Below are 24,473 nucleotides of genomic sequence, written 5' to 3'. Positions count from 1 at the left end.
AAAGGGGCACAGTCATGGAAACATCCCAGACATAACAAAACACCTTTCAGGACTGAGCTACTAGGCTTGAAGGCTAGGGACCATAGTCTTGGGGGGCATCTAGGTCAACTGGTATAACATAGTCCATAAAGACAATGTTCCACATCCTACTTTGGTGGGTAGCGTCTGGGGTCTTAAAAGCTTTCGAGCAGCCATCTAAAATATTGGTCTCCTTCTGTCCAGAGAAAAGGAGGATGAAGAAAACCAAAGATTCAAGGAAACAATTAGCCCAAAGGACTAACGGACCACAGGAACCACAGCCTCTACAAGTCTGAGATCAGAAGAACTAGATGGTACCCAGCTACCACTACCCAGTGCTCTGACTGGGGTCACAACAGACGTTCACAGTTAGAGTAGGGAAAAAAATGTAAAAAAAAATTTAAATTCATAAAAAAGACTAGATTTACTGGTCTGAGAGAGACTGCAGGAACCCCGAGACTATTGTCCTTAGACACATTCCTAACTTCAAACTGAAGCCATTCCCGGAAATCACCTTTCAGCCAAATAGTAGGCAGGCCTATAAAATAATAACATCTGAGAGGAAAGTGCACCTTAGAAAAATCATCTATATGAGACCAAAAGGGCAATATCTGCTCAAAAGCAGTTATGAGTAGGCAGAAAGGGCCAGGAAAACCAGACAAATGGAAATGGGGAACTCAGGTTGGTAATGGGGAGAGAGCAGAGATTTGTGAACAATGTCACAGAACATTTTGTCTATAAACTATTGAATGGGAAACTAATTTGCTCTGTAAACTTTCACCTAAAGCATAAAACAAAAAGCTGCAATAAACAATTCAGCAAAATTAACATTTTCTCATTTACTTTCACTATATAAAAATACAATAATAAAAATCACAGATAATATTAAAGAAACATTTAAAGTAAAAAAAAAATGATAACATTTGTAGATTCTATCAGTGGTATTCAAACTTTAAACAGAAAATGTTTGTAAATAACACGTCATGCACTGTAAAGAAATAATTGACAGACATTATTTAAAGCTAGAGAGAAGAGACGTTCTAAGATTCAAACCTGGTCTTCTGACTCCATTTTAATCTACTCCTTCATCTACTGCTTCTGTATGGAAAGCTCATGGTTTCTAAGAGTACAATTGCCATCTATTTTTAAAAAAACGCCACCCTTGTGTCAGTTTGTCATACTGTGGTGACTTGTGTGTTGCTGTGATGCTGGAAGCCATGCCACTGCCATTTCAAATACCAGCAGGGTCACCCATGGTGTACAAGTTTCAGCAGAGCTTGCAGACCAACACAAACTAGGAAGAAAGGCCTGGTAATGTACTTCTGAAAACTAGCCAATGAAAACCTTATGGGTCATAACAAAACATTGTCCAATTTGCTTGCTTTGAATGTGTCATCAAGATAAATCAATCACTGGAGGAGGATATCATGTTTGGTACAGTAGAGGGCCAGTGATGGAGACAGACCCTTGGTGAGATGGACTGGCACAATAGCCACAGTAATGGACTCAAACATGCAGCAATCATGAGGATGACACAAGACCAGGCAATGTTTTGTTCTTCAGTACACAAAGTCATCATGAGTCAGAGTCGGCTTGAGGGCAGCTATCTAGCTATCTATCTTTAAAAACAAATTCGGGGTCCAAAAATAGTGGTTAAGTCCTTGGAGTCTAAAATACAATAAGACTACTTCCTAGGTGACCTCAGTCAAATTATTCAACTTTATTTAGTCTCAGTTTTTTAATCTATGAAGTAGGGATATTAATGGTACCTAAATCAGAGTTGATATTTAGCAGAAATACGATAATATTTGTAAGGCAGCTAGCATGTGGTATGCCCTCAATAAACATTTACTATTAGTATAACTATTGTTGTTATTATTGCCATAGTTAAGTAAAATAATATGAACAGGATCCCAAAGTGTACACATAAAAAAAAATTGTACACATAGAATGATTCAATTTCATTAAAAGGGAAAAATGCATATATGTGTGTGTAGGTGTGTGTGTGCATGTGTGTAAATACATGCACATACAGAGAGAGAGAGACTCACAGAAAAAAGATTTGAAGAAAATGAACCACCAGAATGATCATCTAATGACTGATGAATAACTAACTCATTTTTGTTCTTATGTTTCACTGTATTTTTTAGATTTTCTTCCATGAACACAGATTACCTGTGTAAATAAAACAATGATAAAAATGCTATTTAGAAAAAAAAAATCCACAAAAATGAATCATATTTGTTTACAGTGTTATGTTAACAAAAATATTATTTACATTATTTGCAACAATTAGGAAAATATTCTATTCTTCTCATTGCTTTAAGGAGCCTGCTTACTTCTTTTCATCATAGAATATCTATGAAACACAAAAGCAAACACATTACCTTCTGTAAGCTCCATTCAGGTTGTTCGCTAGTTCCGTCATGGCCTATCCTGATCTTATATATCTCTCCAATGCTTTTTATTTCAACCTGATTGAGATGTAAAATAGAAAAAATTAACAGAAATTTAAATTAAGCACGTTAAGAAATTCTTCTTCTTCTTCATACTAAATGCATTTTGTGTTCCTAAAAGTTGAAAAGCTCTCAGGGACCCTTTCAGACTCTAATCCTTTCAAGAAGCTATCAGTGAACCTCACAGACACAGAACATAAGGCAGAAGTTTTTTTTTTTTTTTAACCTGTGACTTGACTAAAAATGTGCGGAGGAGTCAGAGAAAAGAAGAGAATTAAGAACCCAGGTATTCTTGGTCGTCTGACTACCACTCATTTCTCACTGAAAGCCAGATCTTCTGAAGCTGAGTTTCAATGACAAAAGATGGGCTCTTCTTTTAAGAAGGAAAAGAAAGCAATTTGCATCAAAGAAAGGCTGAGTATAGTTATTTCTATGAGCTTAAGGAAAAGTACATGTGAGTCTAGAGCTTCCTTCTACTATGAAAATCCTTTCTCCTTTGATTCATAGGCTAAGAAGAAGATGTTCAGGTTCCAAGGGAAAGAAACAAACCTGACCAATAGAATCTGTGTACATTGTTTTTTGATAAAGCCCAAGAGTATTTATTAATTCAGGTAGCATTTTGGAGAACAAGCTTTGGATTCACTTTGAACTAAACTGGAATCCTACCTATTGCAAACTGAGTAAAACATGGTGTCTTTACATCTCTGGTCCTCAATTTCTTTTTCTGTTGAATGGATATAAGGCCTATCAAATAAAAGTCCCAGTTCAATAAAATAAATATTTATTAAACACGATAAACGAAGCATTACGAAAGGCAGCAGGTATACAAAGATGAAAATGACAACACAGTCCCTAACTTGAAGAAATATATAGTATGGTGAGGGAGACATACATACAAGCAGATATCTTCAATATGAGAGCCTAGGACACTGAACTGGGAGGATTAAATAAGGTAATACCCCAAAAACCTAAACCCACGGCCATGGAGTTGATTCTGACTCATGGTGATCCTGTAGGTCAGAGTAGAACTGCATCACAGGGTTTCAAAGGCTGTACCTCTTAACGAAGCTGACTGTCACATCTTTCTCCCGTGGAGTGGCTGGTGGGTTCGAACCGCTGACTTTTTGGTTAGCAGCCAAGTGCTTAGGCACTGGGTCACCAGGGTTCCTTAAGCACCTTATTATTAAATGACTTAAATAATCTCCATTATCATTATTTCTCCTATGGCTGCCTGTCTACCTCCACAGAACAGAGACGTGAATGGCACTGGCACTTTAGGTTTGACTTGCATCGTTGTGTACCTATGACTAGACCTGGAATGGGCTGGGATGGCCAGGTGACCCAGAACTCATAAGAACTACTCTTTCGCATCACTTCCATGCTTAGAAATCCTTTTTTTTTTGGCAGTAATCCCCTTTCCCCTGTAGAGTGTAAAGGGTAAAGAGGGACTATGCTAGCACTGACAGAAAGGAAGAGAACTCCCCCATAGCCAACCTCCCATCACTTTCTTATTCCCATAGCTGGTCCGAGTGCAGAACCCAGAGGCTTGCTCTTCGCACCAGAGGAATTGGGAAATAGTCCACAGTATGCAGTATGAAACCTTAGCTGGCCTTTAGATATCCTTTTGTTGTCCCAAGAATGCAAACTTCCTCTTTCTACACATTTCAAGTGAAAAATAATAACGTGATAACTGAAAAGCTGAGTTATTATGTGTCTGTGGTTTTATGCCTGTTTGCCTGTTATTTCCAGAGACCAGAGTGAACAGGACTGAGTTCTGACATGTGTTATTATCTTCTTTTTACTGAGGAGAAAACAAGATTAGTGAGGATAAGTGGCTTGTTCAATTTAGAGAACTAGCAAGTGGTAAATCTGGATTTGAACCTGTTCTTCAAGGCTCCAAGCCCCTTAGTTTTAACCAATTTACTACATTTCCTATAAATCAATAATATATGCGTGTGTGAGTGTATGTGTATATATATATGTATATATACACACACACACACATATCTTTTCTCTTTTTGTCATCAGATCACCCTGGAATTTAGAAAGAGCCGGATATTATTGCCTCCATTCTACATGTAAAGATAATGTTGCCCTGGAGAAATTAAGGTCACAGATCTAATACATGGAAATCCAGGACTCTAATCCATTTTACCTAATTTGCTGTCCAATCCTGTAGCTGTGATTCTTAACCTTGACTACACTTTAGAATCACTTGGGGAGTTTCCAAAAACCTGAGTGCCCAGGATGTACTCCACATGAATTAAACCAGAATCTCTGGAGGTGGGACCAGTGTTTTCTTAAGCTCCACAGGTAATTCCAACATGCAATCAAGATTGAGAATCTATATACCACGAATTCCAAGATTGAACCCTGGGTAAATTTTTCCAGAAAAACATGGATAGATTTAGTAGCATATAAATACATATACCACAAGGTAGATTAAGGGTAAAAGTGACTTTTTAGGGTAGACTGGGGATCTAATCATAAGATATAATGCCATTGATGGGAATCCATTCTGAGTTCTAAATAATGATTTTCAAACAATCTTTGGAAACACATACATTGCATAAGCTATGCCTGCATGTGCATTCAACCAACGTGCTCCCTCATGAGTACAGATAACTGCTTTTCTCCAGTGCCACTTAATTTAATGATTGCAAAGGAGGTCTGACAGTCTCAGGTCTAAAGATGTAAAACTATTTGGGTATTAGTGATCACAAGTTGCCACAGCCCAAAACATTGGCATGGCTTTCTGGTGATTCAAGCTGGCCTCAGCTATTCCTTATTCTGTATCCTATGATGCAGAAGGATGTCAACACTCTCCAGGGAGAACCACTGCTGTTTAACAGTGCACCACAGAACCACACAGCTGTCACACTGAGGGGGTTTGGGTGGAATTAGTGGAGTGAAGTGTAATTGTCCTAACTGAAATTCGGCCAAAGCCCTGAGGAACCAGGAGAGGCAACAAGCAGTACTCACAATAAAGCAGCCCAGAGCTCCCTCACACCAAGAAGTAAAGGAGGGAGGCATTAGAGGAGCATGGGCAGAGCTTCAAACACAGCCTACCAAGATGCCAAGAAAATAATTTGACACCCATACATCTACAGGTGTATGTGAATATACAAAAGAAGGGTTTCCATCACCAGCAAAATCTTTAGATGGCATATAATCTGGATATGATTTGAGATTAGGCTGATGGCTTGGGGAGCCAGTTTCAAACCAATAGCCTAAAACAAAGTATCTTTAAAGAAAGCACATTACTTCTATAACTTTCCTCACTTATATAAGATACATGAGAAAGAAGTATTTCCTTTGCTGATTATAATCAGCATTAAGATAATTTATGGGAATTCTAACAGACCAGAGATTTATTTTACATAAGGCACACATCACACAACACACACACATACACACACTCTCTCACACATAAACACAATCTTCTATATTATAAAGCCAAAAAACCAAACCCATTGCAGTTGAATCGATTCAGACTCACAAAGACTCTATCGGACAGAGTAGAACTGTCCAAATGAGGCCCTGGTGGATTAGAACTGCTGACCTTTTTGGTTAGGAGCTGTAGTTCTTAACCACTGTGTCACTAGTTTTCCCTCTATATTATAGAAATACCTTTAAATTACTAGAAGAATAACATTACTGCTATTTTTTTTTTACCTGAAACTCATCCTCCTGTCTTGGCAGGAAAAGCTGATCTCGGTTTTCCTTACTGAGACTTATTGGTCCAGTGGCTCCTTCATCTCCATATACCCAGAGTGTGACATTGGCTTGAGTCCCTGTATATCCCGTCAACACATACACCTTCCATTCATCTTCTGACAGAAGATTCTCACAGCTTTGGGAACGACTGATTTCTTCTGTGGGAGGGGGAAAGGCATTAGTGGCAGTTCAGATGCAAGGTCAGGCTGACAGAATCCTGTGTCTGTCTGAGCCCAAGGACATCAAACCTGGGCAGGCGCAGGGGACTGGGGAAGCAATGAACTGTTGCACCTCCTAGGAGCTGATCTGTGCCTTGTCTCCTCACAGCAAAGTTCTGGTCAACTGAAACTAAACTATGGAAGCAAATTAAATGAGAACAATAAACATCTGAAGTGCCTGGCGATCCTTCACTGTCCTCAGCACTACAACATGGCTGGGCATACTAGAGTTTGCAGTCTGTGTCCCCAGATTTTTCATAAAGGTGTCTACTTAAAGACTTTTAGATAGAACTCCTTACGGGGTGAAACTCTATAATATAAAGTAAAAGAAAGTGGCCTTAAAACACACTTTCACCTAAAAATCAAACACCTATGCTCATCTAAAGACTTCACCAAAAGAGTCAAAAGACCACCTACAGACTGGGAAAGAATTTTCAGCTATGACATCTCCGACCAGCGCCTGATCTCTAAAATCGATATGATTCTGTCAAAACTCAACCACAAAAAGACAAACAACCCAGTCAAGAAGTGGGCAAAGGATATGAACACACACTTCACTAAAGAAGATATTCAGGCAGCTAACAGATACATGAGAAAATGCTCTCGATCATTAGCCATTAGAGAAATGCAAATTAAAACTACGATGAGATTCCATCTCACTCCAACAAGGCTGGCATTAATCCAAAAAACACAAAATAATAAATGTTGGAGAGGCTGTGGAGAGATTGGAACTCTTATACACTGCTGGTGGGAATGTCAAATGATACAACCACTTTGGAAATCTATCTGGCGTTATCTTAAACAGTTAGAAATAGAACTACCATACAACCCAGAAATCCTGCTCCTCGGAATATACCCTAGAGAAATAAGAGCCTTCACACAAACAGATATATGCACACCCATGTTTATTGCAGCTCTGTTTACAATAGCAAAAAGCTGGAAGCAACCAAGGTGTCCATCAATGGATGAATGGGTAAATAAATTGTGGTATATTCACACAATGGAATACTACGCATCAGTAAAGAACAGTGATGAATCTGTGAAACATTTCATAACATGGAGGAACTTGGAAGGCATTATGCTGAGCGAAATTAGTCAGAGGCAAAAGGACAAATATTGTATAAGACCACTATTATAAGATCTTCAGAAATAGTACAAACTGAGAAAAACACATAATTTTGTGGTTACGAGAGGGGGGAGGGTGGGAGGGAGGGAGAGGGTTTTTTTTACTGATTAGTTAGTAGATAAGAACTACTTTAGGTGAAGGGAAGGACAATACTCAATACATGGAAGGTCAGCTCAACTGGACTGGACCAAAAGCAAAGAAGTTTCCGGGATAAAGTGAATACTTCAAAGGTCAGCGGAGCAAGGGTAGGGGTTTGGGGACCATGGTTTAAGGGGACTTCTAAGTCAATTGGCAAAATAATTCTATTATGAAAACATTCTGCATCCCACTTTGAAGTGTGGCATCTGGGGTCTTAAATGCTAACAAGCAGCCATCCAAGATGCATCAATTGGTCTCAACCCACCTGGAGCAAAGGAGAATGAAGAATACCAAGGTCACAAGATAACTATGAGCCCAAGAGACAGAAAGGGCCACATCAACCAGAGACTTACATCATCCTGAGACCAGAAGAACTAGATGGTGCCCGGCCACAACCGATGACTGCCCTGACAGGGAGCACAACAGAGAACCCCTGAGGGAGCAGGAGATCAGTGGGATGCAGACCCCAAATTCTCACAAAAAGACCATACTTAATGGTCTGACTGAGACTAGAGGAATTCCAGTGGTCATGGTCCCCAAACCTTCTGTTGGCACAGGACAGGAACCATTCCCGAAGACAACTCATCAGACATGGAAGGGACTGGACAGTGGGTGGGAGAGAGATGCTGATGAAGAGTGAGCTATTTGTATCAGGTGGACACTTGAGACTGTGTTGGCATCTCCTGTCTGGAGGGGAATGGGAGGGTAGAGAGGGTTGGAAGCTGGCAAAATTGTCACGAAAGGAGAGACTGGAAGGGCTGACTCATTAAGGGGAGAGAAAGTGGGAGTATGGAGTAAGGTGTATATAAACTTATATGTGACAGACTGACTTGATTTGTAAACGTTCACTTGAAGCTCAATAAAAATAAAAAAAAAGTACTTTCAAATGAGATATAAAAATGACAAACTAAGGAGAGATTAAAAAAAAATCTGAAAATATTTCTCAAAACAATGCCCTATTGGAGAGGGCAGTGGAAGGTTTGGAACTAAAGATGAAATTTTCACACCTGCAAATGGTTTCTGAGGTGCTTAGAAAAGGCGAGTCCTTGAAGGCCTGGACTACACAGCAATAGTGTTTCACAAGGGCAGCCTCCGTCAGCTAGCAGTTCCCAGACATTCATTCCTTGTTTGTAAGGAATGCTGATAAAGTCCAGAACTAAAATGATCATCTTCTTCACATTATCTTTTGCCTGGTGCCTCATTTAAAGAGATACTGGGGCTTGCAGTGCTGAGAACATCTCCCAAGCTACTCTGCATTGGTTGTCTGGAATTGCTCCAACTGGACTGTCTTAGTCATTCAGTGCTGCTATGACAGAAATACCAAAAGTGGATGGTTTTAACAAAGAGAAATTTATTTCTTCACAGTAAACTAAGCTAAAAGTCCAAATTCAGGGCATCAGCTCCTGGGGAAGGCTTTCCCTCTCTGTCGGCCTGGTCATCAATCTTCCCCCAGACAAGGAGCTTCTCCGCACAGGGACCCCAAGTTCAAAGGACATGCTCTGGTCCTGGTACTGTTTTCTTAGAGATATGAGGTGCCCAACTCTCTACTCACTTCCCTTTCCTTTTATCTCTTGTAAGATAAAAGGTGTTTCAGGCCACGCCCCAGAGAAACTCCCTTTACATTGGATCAGAGATGTGACCTTAGTAAGGGTGAAACAATCCCAGATATTCAAGCCTAATTCAGAAGAGGAAGGATATATATCATTGCTGATGTCAAATGATTCTTGGCTGAAAGCAGAGAATACCAGAAAGGTGTTTACTGTGTTTTATTTACTATGCAAAGGCATTTGACTGTGTGGATCAAAACACATTATGGATAACGTTGCAAAGAATGGGAATTTCAGAACACTTAATTGTGCTCTTGAGGAACCTGTACACAAACCAAGAGGCAGTCATTCGAATAGAACAAGGGGAGATTTAAAATCAGGAAAGGTGTGTGTCAGGATTGTATTCTTTCATCTTACTTATTCAGTCTGTATGCTGAGCAAACCATTGAGAAGCTGGAATATATGAAGAAGCACATGGCATCAGGATTGGAGGACGACTCATTACCAATATGCAGATGACACAACCTTGCTTGCTTAAAATGAAGAGGGCTTGAAGTACTTACTGAAGAAGATCAAAGACCACAGCCCTGAGTGGGGATTATACCTCAAGATAAAGCAAACAAAAATCCTCACAACTCGACCAATAAGCAACATGATGATAAACACAGAAAATATTGAAGTTGTCAAGGATTTTATTTCATTTGGATCCACAATCAACACCCATGGAAGCAGCAGTCAAGAACTCAAATGATGGAGGGCATTGGGCAAATCTTCTGGCAAAGACCTCTTTAAAATGTTAAAAAGCAAAAATGTCACTCTGAGGACTAAGGTGAGGCTGACCCAAGCCATGGTGTTTTCGGTAACCTCATATGCATCTAAAAGCTGGACGATGAATACAGAGGACAGAAGAACTGACGCCTTTGAATTGTGCTGGCAGAGTATGGAATACACCACGGACTGCAACAGGGTGAACCCGTCTGTCTGGGTAGGTGTTCGGCCAGAATGCTCCATACAAGTGAGGAGAGTGAGACGTCATCTCACATAGTTCGGACATGTCATCAGGAGAGCGACCAGTCCCTGCAGAAGGACAACATGCTTGGTAAAGTGGATAGCAAAGAAGAGGAAGACGAGATGGATCGACACAGTAGCTGCAACAATGGGCTCAAGTGTAGCAACGATTGTGAGCTTGGTGCGGGAACAGGCAGTATTTCTCTCTGATGAACACAGGGTTGCTTTGAGTTGGAACTGACTCAATAGCACCTAACAACAACAACAACAACAAAGATTTTGGTATTATGTGTTTTCAGTTTCATTTGATTGTAGAATTTTTGATTCACTTTTTGATTTCTTCTATTACCCAGTGGTATTGAAGCAAGGTATTATTCAGTTTCTGTGTTCTTTTTTTTTCCCCTTGCTCTTCCTGTTATTAATTTCTACTTTTATGGTGTTGTGATAAGAGAAGATGGTTTGTATTATCTCAATGTTTTGGATTTTGCTGAGGCTTGCTTTGTGGTCTAAGATATGGTCTATTCTGGAGAACATTCCATGTGCTTTGGAAAGGAAAGTATACTTTGTTGCTGTTGTGTGGAGTGTTTTATATATGTCTATGAGGTCAAGTGGAGCCCTGGTGGTGCAGTGGTTAAGAGCTACAGCGAGTTACGGCTGCTAACCAAAAGGTCAGCAGTCCAGATCCACCAGCCGCTCCTTGGAAACTCTACGGGGCAGTTCTACTCTGTCCCATAGGTTGCTAATTGACTCCAAAGCACTGGGTCAGATGAGGTAAGGTATGAGGTCAAGTTGGTTGATTGTGACCTTTAGCTCTTCTATATCTTTACTGAGTTTCTTTCTAGATGTAAAGTTTCCTAGTATTTATTGTGGAACTGTCAATTTCTCTTTTCAGTGCTGTCAGCTTGTTTTATGTATTTTGAAGCCCCGTCATTGGATGCATAGATATTTATTATGGTTATATCCTCATGGTGGATTGACACTTTAATCATTATATGATGCTCTTCTTTGTCCTTTTATGTTGGATTTGCCTTCAAGTCTACTTTGTCTGAGATTAGTTTTACCACTTCTACACTTTTTTGGTTGTTGTTTGCTTGATATAATTTTTCCATCCTTTGATTTTTCATATATTTATGTCTCTAAGGTTTGTCTCCTGTAGACAGCATATTGATGGGACATGTTTATTTTTATCCCTGCTTTCACTCTGTATATTTATGGGTATATGTTTTAGGCTGTGTTCTTCAGAGAAGCAAAACTACCAAAATGTATATATACGTATATAAAAAGAGACTTATATCAAGGAAATGGCTCACACAGCCCCCAGAGGCTGTATATTCCAAGTCTGTGATGTAGGAAAGAGAATTCTCCTGATTCATGTAGCTGCAGGGGTTGACGAACCCAAAATCAGAAGTCTGGAGAGCAGTGCCATTGCAGGCCATGAAGATCAAGGAATGTGAAAATCAGCAGGCAAGACCACCAGCAAACCGCCAATCCAAGTCCCAAGAACCACAGGCCAGACAAACTGGAGCAAACTGCAGCATCTGGGACAAGCAAATGCCCCAGCAAAGCAAGAAGGAAGGAAGTACGCAGAGGAGGGCAGAGAGATGAAGGCCGAGGGAGCAGTGAACCACCACAGGCCCCGCCCCCACCAGTACCACTCAGCAGATCCCATCATGGGGGTGATCACATATCAAGTTTCAACAGGGAAGTGACCACAACATTATACAACTGCCAAAACACTGAGAATCATGGCCCAGTCAAGTTGACACACAACCTTAACCATCACAGTCCACATTTCGTCAACTTTGCTCCTGTACCCATCTTCCCAAACCATACATAATCTCTGAATAAAGACAATTACAAAGGCATACTTGCACCTAATGTGATACAACTCACGCACACACAACTGAAAACACACTAGCCCTGTTCACATCTTATATTTTATAAGTGAAAAACCCCAAGGAAACAAAAATATTTGATGCAAACATACGAAGTAGAAGTACTCATAACAGTTACAGTTCTTGTTTCTGCAACTGGTCATGTGGATATAACTCGTATTTAGAACTACCTTCTTTCACCAACCATTCCATATTTCCTTTGCCCTCAGCAAGCACCTCAGCTGGTTGTGGTTCTTTCCCTGATGGGGGTGAATCAAACCTTCATTCCTAAACGCTTTGAGTCATGCCGAAATTGGGTTGCCGTAGTTTCCATTGACTTTAATCACGGGGCATGGTAGTACTAAGAGACGCACTAAGGGGTCTCCTGTATTCCAGACATACTCTTTTTTACTTCCATTATATAATATCAATCTTATTTCCTCTTGGTAATCAGGATCAAACATACCAGCCAGTATGGTAACTCCCTTCTTTGCATTTTGATACAGAGGCATAAGGAGCCCAAAGTGGCCAGGTGGCAATCTTAGCTTTCAGGTCAATGAAGACAGTGACAGGTGTCCAGGTAGGGGCATTCCTTCCTTTGGAACTAAGACCTCTAGACCTGCAAAGCATAAGGCCACAGAGACAGGAAGCAAAAACCTTGCCAGTGAGTCACTAGGGTAATAGTGAGTGATGTCACTCCCATTTCCACACCTTGATTCCTGGACCTAAAATCCTGGCTATGGGAGATACAGCACCATATTTTGGACACTGGTTTAGAGCATATACAACCTCCTAGAGAACATTGCCCCAACCCTGCAAGGTATTGCCATCTAGCTGATGCTGTAATTGTGTCTTCAGGAGACCATTCCTTTGCTTTAAAAAGCCAGCTGCTTCAAGATGATGGGAAACATGGTAAGACCAGTGAATTCCATAATCATGGGTCCGCTGTTGCACTTCATTTCCTGTGAAGTGAGGCAGTGCTGTGTGGGATACCGTGACAGTGGATAAAACATTCTGTGACTCCATGGGTGGTACCTTTGGCAGAAGCACTGCATGCAGGGAAGGCAAATCCATATCCAGAGTAAGTTTCTATTCCAGTAAGAATGAAATGCTGTCCTTTCCAAATTGAAGTGGTTCAATGTAATCAACTTGCCACCAGGCTGCTGGCTGATCACCTCGAGGGATGGTGCCATATGGAGATTCAGTGTCGATCTCTACTGCTGGCAGATTGGGCATTCAACAGTGGCTGTAGTCAAGTCAGCCTTGGTGAGTGGAAGTCCATGTTGCTGAGCCCATGCATAACCTCCATCCCTGCCACCATGGCACTTTATTCATAAGCCCATTGAGCAATGACAGAAGTAGCTGGGGAAAGAGGATAAGTGGTTTCCACAGAATGTGTCATCCTATTCACTTGATTGTTAAAATCCTCCTCTGCTGAGGTCACACTTTGGTGAGCATTCACATGAGACACAAATATTTTCACTTCTTTGGCCCATTCAGAGAGGTCTATCAACATACCTTTTCCCCATACCACCTTGTCACTAATTTTCCAATCATGTTCCTTCCAAGACCCTGAACATCCAGCCAGACCACAGGCCACAGTCCATGAATCAGTATATAATTGCACATTTCGCCATTTCTCCTACCAAGCAAAGTGAACAAGCAGGTGCACTGCTCAAAGTTCTGCCCCTTGTAAAGATACCCCCTCAACACTGTCATTCAGAGAGGTCTCATAAAGGGACTGCAGTGCTGCCACTGTCCCCTTTAGAGTGATGCCTGCATATTGTGCAGAACCATCTGTAAAACCAGACATGAGTTTTCTCTTCCTCAGTCAACTGATCATAAGGATTTTCCCATGAGGCCATAGGCACAGACTGGGAGAGGAAAGGTAACATGACAATTATGGAGACCATGGGCATTTGGGCCACTTCCTCATGAAACTTACTTGTGCCTTCTGATCCTGCTTGAGCCCAATCTTGTATATACCATTTCCATTTAATTATGGAGTGCTGTTGTGCACATCTGGCTTTATGACTCTGTGGGTCAGACAACACCCAGTTCATGATGGGCAGCTCAGGCTGCATGGTGACTTGGTGTCCCATGGTCAAGTGTGCAGTCTCTACTAAGGCCCAGTAACAAGCCAAAAGCTTTTTCTCAAAAGCAGAGTAATTATCTGCAGAAGACGGCAGGGCTTTGCTCCAAAATCCTAAGGGCTGTGCTGTGATTCACCAACAGGGGCCTGCCAAAGGCTCTAAACAGCATCTCTGTCTGCCACTGACACTTTAAGCACCATTGAATCAGCCAGATTATATGGCCCACGTGGCAAAGTGGCTTGCACAGCAGCCTGAACCTGTTGCAAAACCTTCTCTTTTTCTGGGCCCCACTCAAAACTAGCAGCTTTTCAAGCCACTTGATAAATAGGCCAGAGCAGCACACCCAAATGAGGAATACATTCCAAAGAGGCCCACTAGGGTTTGTTCCTCCTTTTTCATTGTGGGAGGAGCCAGATGAAATAACTTTTTCTCACTTTAGAAGGAATATCTTGACATGCCCCACAGCACTGGACCCCTAGAAATTTCACTGAGGTGAAAGGTGCCTGAATTTTTGTGCGATTAATTTCCCACCCTCTAGCATGCAATGGAAACCCTGGTGGTGTAGTGGTTAAGTGCTACGACTGCTAACCAAAAGGTTGGCAGTTTGAATCCACCAGGCACTCCTTGGAAACTCTGTGGGGCAGTTCTACCCTGTCCTATAGGGCCACTATGAGTTGGAATCATCTTGATGGCAACGGGTTTGGTTTTGGGTTTTAGCATGCAAATGTTTTACCAGCAAGTCCAGAGTCATTGGCACTTCTTCCTTACTGGGTCCAATCAGCATAATGTCATCAATGTAATGGACCAGTGTGACGTCTTGTGGAAGGGAGACCCAATCAAGTTCCCTGCAGACTGAATTATGACATAGGGCTGGAGAGCTGATGTAGTAGTACTGAGGTAGGCAACTAAAGGTGTATTGCTGGCCTTGCCAGCTAAAGGCAAACTGCTTCTGATGGTCCTTCAAAACAGGTATGAAGAAAAAGGCATTAGCCAGCTCAATAGTTGCATACCAGGAGGTATGCAGGTACAGGAAATGTATTAATTTGCTCAAACAATGAGACTGTATCTGGAACAGCAGCTGGAATTGGAGTCACCACCTGGTTAAGTTTTCCATAATCCACTGTCATTCTCCAAGATCAGTCTGTTCTATGGACAGGCTAAATAGGCAAGTTGAATGGGCATGTGTTGGAAATCACCACTCCTGCATCCTTCAAGTCCTTGATGGTGGCAGTAATCTCTCCAATCCCTTTGGGTTTACTATTTTCCTAGACAGGGGCAGTTCTAATGGCTTCCACTTGGCTTTTCCTACCATAATACCCTTACTTCATTTGTCAGGGATCCAATGTGGGGGTTCTGCCAGATGCGGAGTATACCTATTCCAATTATGCAATCTGGAACTGGGGAAATCACTACAGGATGGGACTGGAGACCCACTGGACCCACTGCGAGAAACATGTGAGCTAAGACTCCATTAATAACCTGACCTCCATATGCTCCCACTCTGAGTGTTGGGCTGCAGTGATGTTTTGGGTCTCCTGAAATTAGTGTCAGTTCAGAGGCAGTATCCAGTAATCCCTGAAAATTCTGACTATTTCCTTTTCCCAAATGAACAGTTACTCTCATAAAAGGCTGCAGATCACTTTGGGAAAGGCTGAGAATGAGATTAACAGTATAAATTTTTGGTAGTCTTTTGGAGTCCTTCCTCTAGGGTACCTGGCCTCCCATTCAATCAAAGGATCTGTAAACTTGCTCAAGTCTGAGAATTGACTGAGGGGGCATGCCTCCATTCTGGCGACTCAAGTTAGACTGCTGCTCACATGACCTAGAATTCATGCACTTGTACAGATCAAATAAATATTTAGTAGATTTCCCATTGGTTTCACTCCTAGGGACACCATGACTAAGTAGCCAATGCCATAAATACATATGAGTCAGACTATTCTGATTACTGCTTTGACTCTGCTGTCTATTATAGTAGCCACGCCCACCTTGTCTTTGTTGATTGAGTACCACCACTTGGCCCCTACCCACATGGTCTCCAGTCTGCCCCATTGTAGTTAGGTATCTTAATTCAGTTACGGCAGTTTCCACTGTCAAATCTGACTTACATAAAATAGCAATCATGGCAGTCTTCAAGGATGCTGGGGTCCATTCACAAATTCGTTGTTCACAGTTACGGTAAAAGGTGTGTCCTCTGGGCACTCCATGTGTGGATCTGTGGGTCTAGCCTGATAAATTCACTCTGGCATGCCAATTTCCCTAAGCCTTTGGATACCTTCTTCTACAATATACCAAGGCAGGTCTGGTACTTCAACTTGATTTAGTGTAGGCCATCACACAATCCATGCTTCAGCAACCCAACCAAATGAACTATTAGATCCTTTCCTAACTTCTCAAGCTAAAACATTTAATGAAGAAGCTGTGCTTAGTGAGCTCATATCAATAAACTCAGACTGATCCATCTTTATGTCCCTTGCTCCCATTATCCTACACACTTAATAGACATTACCACATATAATCCCCAGATTTCGGCTTGTACATAATAGAAAAGTCAAGCAATTTTTTCAGAGTATAGCATACCTCCTCCTGGGTTACACTTTGTACTTCAACTTTTGGGACTCACTGTGACTTAAGTCTAGTGATAGGTCTAGAAGCCAGAATGCGTAGTGTGGAATTGTTTTAAGAACATTCAGCATTATCTTGTAAAGCATCTGCCTCAGATGATGTCCCAGGCAATAACTCAGATGAAGGCACTTTAGATGTAGCTGGATTAATCTCATTAGATGGGAGTGGAGGGGCTAATGGTTCTGTTGGCAGGAGTGAGTCAATGGAATTTAGGGGCTCAGTGTCTCCAGCTTCCTGATTATCTGCCCATATGTCCCCATCCGAGGTCAGGATCCCAATTCTTCCCATTCAATGCCCTCACTTTAACTTCAGACACCTCAAGACTGGAAATTGAGTTGGCGTTGTAATTCGGCCACTCTTACAACAAGACTCTGGGTTTGGTTTTCGGCAATATTAGCTTTGTTACTACAAGAAAAAAAGCTTTCTTTCAAGGCACAAGTGGAAATTTTGAGGTCATTTATGCGGTGCTTGAGCTTTGACTCTGAATCCCTGAGCTCATCTCTTTCTTTCAACAATTTGTTAGCGAAAGTAGGACGAACCAACCAGCCTTCCTATACTTCTCCTTATGACAATATTGTAGAAAGGTATCATCCATGCTATCACCCAGATCCTCACCTTTCACTAACGCCTGATCTATTGGTGGTGATATTTTGTATATTGGAATTGCCACGTCATGCTATCGATAACCAGTGCGCTCTCTACTACTGGAAGCAGAGTCATCAACATCTTTAAGACTAACCAGACATGAGAACCAATTTAGAAAATTCATCCTTATGATTTTGTTTCTCTAGAACCACTCTCGGTACCAAATGTCTTAGGCTGGGTTCTCCAGAGAAGCAAAACATATATATATATATATATACACACACACATATAGATGTTTATATATACACACACACATATGTATATATATGTGTGTATATATTTACACATATGTGTGTATACATATGTGTATATATACATATATATAAAAACCAAAAACCAAACCCAGTGCCGTCAAGTCGATTCCGACTCATAGCGACCCTATAGGACAGAGTAGAACTGCCCCATAGAGTTTCCAAGGAGTGCCTGGCAGGTTCGAACTGCCGACCCTTTGGTTAGCAGCTGTAGCACTTAACCACTATGCCACCAGGGTTTCCATACATATATATGTGTATGTATACATACATATGTATATATGTGTGTGTGTATATATATGTTTATGCACACACAACGAAATGGTTCATGTGGCCCCTAGAGGCTGTACGTCCCAAGTCCGTGAGAGAGGAAAGTGGCTTCTCCTGATTCACTTAGCTGCAGGGGCTGGTGAACCTAAGATCAGCAGGCCAGAGAGCATTGCTATTGCAGGCCATGAAGATCAACGAATGAAGATCGGCAGGAAAGACCACCAGCAAGCCGCCAGCCCAAGTCCCAAGAACTGGAGGCCAGGTGAATGAGAGCAAGCTGCAGGATCTGGAACAAGCAAAAGCCCCAGCAAGGCGAGCAGGAAGGAAGTAGGTGAAGGAGGGCAGAGAGATGAAGACAGAGGGGGCGGTGAGCCACCATAGGCCTCACCCCAGCCGGTACCACTCAGCAGGTTTCATCATGGGGGTGATCATGTATCAAATTTCAACAGGGAAGTGATCACAACATTATATAACTGCCAAACACTGAGAATCAATGCCAACAAAGTTGACACACATTCTTAATCATCACAGTGTATTTAAGCCATTTACGTTCACTGTGATTATTGAAAGGTGTCAATTTATTACTGTCATTTTGTAGTGCTTTTTTGTGTGTGTGATGTTGATGTTTTCTTTGTTCCTCCTACTCTCCTGTGCTGAGTTCCTTTTGTTTGTGGAATTTCTTTTTTTTTTTTTAGATTTTGTGTTTACTGAGACTTTTTTTTTTTTTTTTTTGATAAGTAGATTTGTTAACTTTCTTTGTGGTTGCCTTGAAATTTACCCCATCTTCCTAAGTCTGAACGAGTCTTTTATTACTTGATATCATCTTGACTTATTCTATGTTTGAAAGTTCTATACCTACATCCTTTATTCCCTTTTATTGTTCTGATGTTGTTGTCATTTACATATTGATGCCTTTGGTTCCCTGTAGTAAATCTTTCTGTTTTGTTTTATCCTTGAGAGTCCATTACCTAGGATGATATCTGGTTGGTGCTCTCCTGTGTCCTCAGACGCAGGCCGTTGTCTGATGTTGTTGGTTCTCTAGTCAAAAGACTTCCTTTAATAATTCTTGTAAGTTTGGTTTGGTTTTTATGTATTCACTTAATTTCTTTTTATCTAGAAATGTCCTACTTTCGCCATTATATTTGAGTGAGAGTTTTGCAGGATACATTATTCTTGGTTGGCATTTATTTGTTTCAAGGTTTATATATGTCATCCCATTGCCTTCCTGCCTGCATTGTTTCCGCCACATGATCAGAGCTTAGTCTTATTGTTTCCCCTTTGTATATGACTTTTTGTTTTTCTTGAGCCGCTCTCAGGATTTCTTTGGTTTTGGCGAGTGTGATTATGGTATGCCTTGGTAACTTTCTTTTGGGGTCTATTTTATATGGAGTTTGTTGAGCTTCTTCGGTGGTCAGCTTTTCATCTTTCATGACATTAGGGAAGTTTTCCGTCAGCAAATCTTTAATGATCCTCTCTGTGTTTTCCGTTTTCTCTCCCTGTCCTGGAACTCCAATCATACATACATTTTTGCTCTTGATGTTTTATGCACTTTTCTTCATTCTATTCTCTGATTTTTCCTCTAACAAAGCAATATCCATGGATTTGTCTTCAATTTTTCAAATGCTGTCTTACATTGTTTTGAATTTGCTCCTAAAACCTTCTACTGCATTGTCCATTTCTGAAATGATGTTTATCTTGGACTTCTAATTGCTGTTTTCGTATTTCTAATTTTATTTATTTTGACATTTTGTCCTTATATTATTTTCTTGAATTCTTCCATTCCTTTGTCTGTGTTTTCCCAGATATTGTCTATATTTTCCACTATTTTTTTCCTTAGTTTTGTCTGTATTTTCCTTGATCTGTTTCCTAATCTGTTGGAGAGCCCTGAATATTAGACTTTTGAATTAATTCCCTATCAGGTAGTTAGGAGCCCTGGTGGCACAGTAGTTAAGAGTTTGGCTGCTAACCAAAAAAGTTGGCTGTTTGAATCTACCAGCCGCTCCTTGGAAACCCTATGGGGCAGTTCTACTCTGTCCTTGTAGGATTGTTATGAGTCAGAATCAACTCGATGGCAATGGTTTGTTTTTTTCTCTCTCTCTTTTTTAAAATCAGGTTCAACGCCTTTTCTTCTTATGGAAGGTCATCTTGTGTTTTATTGTGTTCACTTACTGGAGCCATCTTGTCCTGTTTTTTCATGTTTTGATATTGTCTGCTGTCTCTGAGACAGTCAGGAATTATTTTCTTTGTTTATTGATTGTAGGTTTGCTTCATCCTGCTTTTTTCATTTTATTTGATTATGTCTGGGAGGGCAGGCTGGGACTGGTTTGCTGCTTGCTCATCTGTGGGCATGATAGTTCTCACTACCTTGTCCAGGTGGGCAGGGCTGGTCATTCAGATATGGTGCAGCAGGAGAGGTCCAGTGGAGGGGAGGGGCAGGGTTGGGTCATTTTTCTGCATTAAGAACCTGGGCTGGTGGAGTGGGTCTGGGGGCAGAACAGCAGAGTGCAGCCAAGGGTTTAGAGGTCTGTGCTGGTCCAGCACAGGGATGAAGCCATTGGTGAGGCAGAGTCACGGTCAGCCTGGACTGGGGTCTGGAGGCCTGGGGGTCCACACCAGTGCCTCTTAGGGACACAGCACTTTACAAGGTGGTGCCGGGGGTCATCATGGAATGGGTCCAGGGCCAGGGGTTCATGCCAGTGCCACTCAGTGCAGTGGGGCTGGAGGCAACACAAGGTGGGGTTGAGGGGTCTGGAAGTCTACCCCAGTGCCATTCAGGAGCACAGCACTAGCAGGACAAAGCCAGGGGTGGCATGGGGTGGGGGTGAGGGATCTGGGGGTCTATGTTAGTGATGGTCAGGAGGGGCACAGGCAGGAAGTGGCATGGGCTGGGGTCTGGGTGTCCACATTGGTGCCACTTGGGGGTGTAGCCCTGGGTGGGGAGGGGCCTGGGATCCAGAGTTCTGCCACTCAGAGATGTGGCACTCAATGGGCAGGGCCAGGGGCAGCATGGGGTGGACTCTGGGGGGTTGGAGGTGCAGACGATGCCACTCAAGGGCATGGAATTTGGCAGAGTGGGGCTAGTGGTCAGTGCAGGGTGGGATCTGGGGGTCCTGATATCCACACATGGCCTCTTGGAAGTGTGTATTCACTGCGCAGTGTAGAGAGGCAGGAGGAAAGGGACAGGATGCGATGTGTGGATCTAGGTAGGAGGGAGAAAGAAGAGAGAGAAACGAAAGCAAAATAAATGGTGTGTGGCAGAAGCCAGCAAGTGGGAGTAAGGCAGGCCCAGGGAATTCATGTACTGGTGGCTCCAGCCCAGTGATGCAGTATGCCCCATCGAGAAGGAGCAAAGATGGTGAATGGGGATAGGTGGGTGGGACAAAGAAAAAGAAGGAAGGAAAAGAGAAAGGGGAAACAAAAACAAAAAACATATATGGTGCTGAGAGAACTGCTCACTGGGGGCAAGGCAGAACCCAAGTGGCTGCAAGCTGGTATCTCTCTCACCAGGTGCTGTGGCACGGCCCATCAGGAAGGGGCAGAGGCAGCACAGTGGGGTAGGTGGAAAAAAAAAAAAAAGGTGGAAGGGAGGAAGAAAAAGAATAAAAGGAAAGAGAAAAAAAATATGGCACTGAGGGAGGTGGCCACTGGAGGCAGAGCGGACCTGGGGTGGCAATGAGTCAGTGTCTCTCTGGCCAAGTGACCGTGGCCCATTGGAAAGTGGCAGAGGCAGTATACAAGGCAGAAGAGTGAGGGGTGGGAAAACATGTATCTCTGGTTAATGGGTGCTCTATCTCCTGTTGGGAGCTCTGTGAAGTTGCCTTCCCATACCCCCTGTCCCAGATCATTGCTGGATGTGGCCCAAGATAGTGAAGCTGTGCCACGTTAGCTGGTAGGGGACCTTCACTATGTAGCTCTCCTCATTCTCTATTCTTTGTCAGTTTCTTCTTCCATTCAGTGCTTGATCTAGTTGTTTATCCCTTCATTTGATGCTTAGGGTTCCAGGATTGACTTATGTACCTGTTTTACTTTTTTTTTTTCCTGGCCATTGCTGCAGAGGGATGGCATGGTGCTTCAATTTATAGCACCACATTGGCTTCCTTGCCTTTTATGGTTGATTTTGCCTTAATGTCTATTTAATCTGAGATTAGTATTGAAACTCCTGCTCTTTTTTGGTTTCTGTTTGCTTGATATATTTTTTCCCATCCTTCGATTTTTAATGTATTTATCTCTTACCATCTAAGGCATATCTCTTGTAGACAGTATATTGATGTCATTTTTTTTTAATCCATTCTGCCACTCTCTGTCTCTTTACAGGCACATTTAAGAAATTTACATTCAGTGTGATTATCAGTAGGTAAGAGATTATTGTTGTCATATTGTGCCTGTGGTTTTTGTTTGTTTTGTGGTGTCAACATATTCTTTGTTCCTCTTACTTTCCTGTGCTGAGTTCCTTTTGTTTGTGGAGTGTCTTTTCTTTTGTTATCATATATTTTGTTTTTTCTGAGTCTTTATGTTTTTATTCTTTTTTATTTTGGTGGATAGGTTTAACTTTCTTTGTGGTTACCTTGAAATTATCCTTATCTTCCTAAGCTTGAATTAGTCTTTTATTACTTGATATTGTCTTGACTTACTGTCCATTTGAAAGTTCTATACCAACACCACTTATTCCCCCTTATATTTGATTGACATTATCAACCTTTATAGATTGATGTTCCTGTTTCCCTGTTTTAAGCCTTTTAACTTTGTTTTATTATTGGGAGTTCTTTACCTAGGTTGGTATCTGACTGATGCTGTCCTGTGTCCTAGACTCAGGTTGTTGTCTGATTTTGTTGGGTCTCTAACCAAAGATTCCCTTTAACATTTCCTATAAGTTTGCTTTAGTTTTTACAAATTCTTTTAATTCTGTTTATCTCAAGATGTTCTAATTTTGCCATTGTATTTGAGAGGTAGTTTTGCAGGATATATTATTCTTGGTTGGCAGTTTTGGGGTTCTTTTTTCAAGGTTTTATATAAGTTATCCCACTGCCTTCTTGCCTGCATAGTTTCTGACAAGTAATCAGAGCTTAATCTTATTGATTAACCTTTGTATGAAACTTTTTGTTTTTCACAAGCTGCTCTCAGGATTCTTTCTTTGTCTTTGGTTTTGGTGAGTGTGATGATATGTTTTGGTGACTTTATTTTGGGGTCTACCCTATATGGTGTACACTGAGCTTCTTTGATGGTCAGCTTCTTGTCTTTCATGATATTAGGGGAAAATTTTGCCAGCAAATATTCTGTATTTTCCATTTTCTCCCCTTGTTCTGAAACTTCGATCACACAAATTTTTGCTCTTGATTGTGTCCCACATAACTCTGAGCTTTTGTTCATTCTTTTCACTTATTTTTTTCCTCAGAGAAGTGGCCTCCATGGATTTCAATTCAATCTCATTGATTCTGTCTTCCATTGTTTCAAATTTGCTCCTAAAGCCTTCTGTTGAGTTGTCCATTTCTGAAATTTTGTTGTTTATCTTTCGGATTTCTAGTTGCTGCTATTGTATGATTTCTAATTGCTTATTTTGACTTTTAGTTCTTGTATTATTTTCCTGAATTCTTCTATTGCTTTGTCTGTGTTTTCCCTGATTTTAGCTGTGTTTCATTTGTTTTGTCTGTGTTTTCCTTTATCTCTTTCCTGCTCTCTTGGACAGCCCTAAATAATAGCCTTTTGAATTTCATATCAAGAAGTTCCATCTTGTGTCTGTCAGTTTGTCATACTGTGGTGACTTGCATGTTGCTGTGATGCTGGAAGCTATGCAATCAATATTTGAAATACCATCAGGGTCACCCATGGCAGACAGGTTTCAGTGGAGCTTCCAGACTAAGAAAGACTAGGAAGGACGTGATGAACTACTTCTGAAAAAATAGGAAAGTGAAAACCTTATTGTCTGATATAGTGCTGTAAAATGAAACACTCATCTTGGAAGGCCCTCAAAATATGACTGGGGAAGAGCTGTCTCCTCAAAGTAGAGTTGACCTTAATGACATGGAAGGAGTCAGTATTTTGGGATCATCACTTGCTGATGTGGCACAACTCAAAATGAAAAGAAACAGCTGCAAACACCCATTAATAATGAGAACATGGAATGTACAAAGTATGAATCTAGGATAATTGAGAGTTATCCAAAATGAAATGGAATGCATAAAGATTGACATCCTAGGCATTAGTGAGATGAAATGGACTGGTATTGGTCATTTTGGATCAGATAATCATATGGTCTACTATGCTGGGAATAACAACTTGAAGAGAAATGGTGTTGCATTCATCATCAAAAAGAAACATTTCGAGATCTACTCTGAAGTACAGTGCTGTCAGTGATGGAATAACATCCATACACCTTCAATGAAAACCAGTTAATATGGCTATTATTCAAATTTAAGAACCATTCACCAATGCCAAACAAGAGGACATTGATGATTTTTAACAAATTCTGCAGTCTGAAATTGATCAAACA

Source organism: Loxodonta africana, chromosome 18 (genome assembly GCF_030014295.1).
Source record: "Loxodonta africana isolate mLoxAfr1 chromosome 18, mLoxAfr1.hap2, whole genome shotgun sequence".
Classification (NCBI taxonomy): Eukaryota; Metazoa; Chordata; class Mammalia; order Proboscidea; family Elephantidae; genus Loxodonta; species Loxodonta africana.
The sequence above is the reverse complement of the archived record's forward strand: the minus strand, read 5'-3'. Positions refer to the sequence as shown.